Here is a 2,180-nt window from a genome sequence, read left to right as displayed (position 1 = left end):
GCTTGGGAAGCAGTGCGGGTGGCTCCTCCCTCACATGTTGACAGCTAGGTCCATATCGTTGGGCCCCGCGCCTTTCAAACGCACATAGGCGGAGTCCAGCGGGTTTGATATGGGATCACACCGAGCGCAGCGGAATTTGACGGCCAGGCTGAGCCAGGCAGCCGCGACCTTGGCTAGGCGGCCCAAGTCGAGCGGCACAATGTCCGGATCGCCAAATACCAACGTCCGACGACCCCCGCTCCTATGCGCACTTTCTGTGCGGGGCCCAACGATATGGACCTAGCTGGAAGCCAGTGTCGGCCTTTCGTTAGCAGCCAATATCACACCGTAGTATCCGACTAATACTGTCTACTCGGTAGCTAATAGTCACATTTATAGTATGTTGTATGCTCTTCTAGTTGCTGTTGCACTGTACCGTAATACACACTTTGCACTCGCACTCGATGCAGCCGCCGGCGCCGGTTTGCATTACTGGTTCAGCATCTGCAGTAGACGCGCATTCGGCATAACGGCAAGCAGGCGGACTCCTAATCTCGGGTGGGCGCCAAATGCTGCACCTCGATGCTTTGGCGGGCAAATGGGTCTCTCGTTTGCAGAACTGCCGAAAGCACTTACCCCTACCGCGGAACGTCCATAAATATTCATGTGTGCTCTCAAGATGTATAAATATGATTCTATAACAAAAGATTGACATGATCATTCTGTTTGAGCAGTCGGGACAGTAATGCAAACGCGTTTGCATTACCGGTTCCGCGTCAGTATCGCTTTAAGTTTGAATATAATAAGCGCACACCTACCTCAAACAGCATATACGACCCATCGATGTTTGCGAAGCAACCGCAGCTTCACACAGGACCGAAGTGTATCTTTGATTAGCACGACGGACGTAGATCAATGACAAAAGATAGCAGCACGCTCCTGAAGAGTTCAACTGCTCGGCAGGCAGCTGAAGGGAAGCCCAAGCAGACGCGTATAAACTTCCCATTGAAGGTCTGCACTAACATCGGCCTTCGTCGTGGCATTGATCACGGAGACGCTGTTGTAACAGCCAGATGTAGCCACCACGTCGCTCTCCGCTGGCAACGTCGTGCTCCCGCAGGTCCAGATATCCGTCGCTCCCGAATCGGCGAGGTTCCGCGAGAACACCCACTTGTAGTCCGAAGGACTCGGGCAGTCATCGATGGGCGCGTAGTTCACGTTTACGATGATACCGGGCGGAAGAACCGGGAAGAGGAAGGAGTCGAGGATCGTGTCTGTGTAGTGCACCGTGAGCGCCGCGTAGATCCAAGAGGACTCGGTCGAGGACGCCGTTGGGTCGCTCTCAAGGGTGGTGTACGAAACTTGCGAGCCCGTTCCCCCAGAGAAAGCGGTAGCAGGGATCCCTTCCTTTGCAGACTCGCAAGCAGCGCCGCTGTAGCAGGCCAATGAGCAGAGTACCCTGATTCGTGCAGTGAGAAAACGTACACGGTACCAGAGATGAGGACTACAGTCCCTAGATTATCTACCAAAGAATCATAAAGAGTGCTTTCAATAGTCGCATATTCATGAAGACGTACTGCCAATGTTCGGACCGCTTACGGTGAACTCAGGCTTGGCGCCCCAAAAGAACTTAGGTGCGAGCGTCTGGATGCCATAGCGGGCTGCATCCACTCTAATCGACGGAAATGTGAGCGGCCTAGTAAGGATGTCGGACAAAACGATACGGACGGGTAAGCATTGACGTAGTTGAAACGCGCTATGAGCGGAGTGAGGTTTTGACTTCGCCTCCGAGTCGATAATATCAATTGACTCACGATAACTTGCATTGAACCCCACTGCTGGAGATCCAACAGGGCAGGTATCATACTCGCAGGGCTCGGTGAGTACGGTGGGAGTGGCGGTCGTAGACCCGGTGCCTGACATGTTCTCTGCGTTACTTGACAAGACGACCTGATGAACACACAATCAAAAGGTTAGTGAAATGGCGCAAACAATTGATAAACTTTGTGACGCACGTCGTATCCTGCCTGAGCCAACTCCTGGTACTGTGCGCGGATCTGTGCGACAGCCCATCCATCGTCGTTCGTGAGCAGGATATTCCTGGCAAGAGACACCGATATGCACGAGAACACGACAGCAGCGCGGAGAGCGGCGAAGCTATGCATATCGTTCTTGGCGCGGGGTGACACGAGCAAGTTGGG

This window comes from Fomitopsis serialis (assembly GCF_022376445.1).
Source record: "Fomitopsis serialis strain Sig1Antser10 chromosome Unknown B0H18scaffold_253, whole genome shotgun sequence".
In the NCBI taxonomy this organism is placed as follows: domain Eukaryota; kingdom Fungi; phylum Basidiomycota; class Agaricomycetes; order Polyporales; family Fomitopsidaceae; genus Fomitopsis; species Fomitopsis serialis.
Note: the sequence above shows the minus strand (reverse complement) of the source record.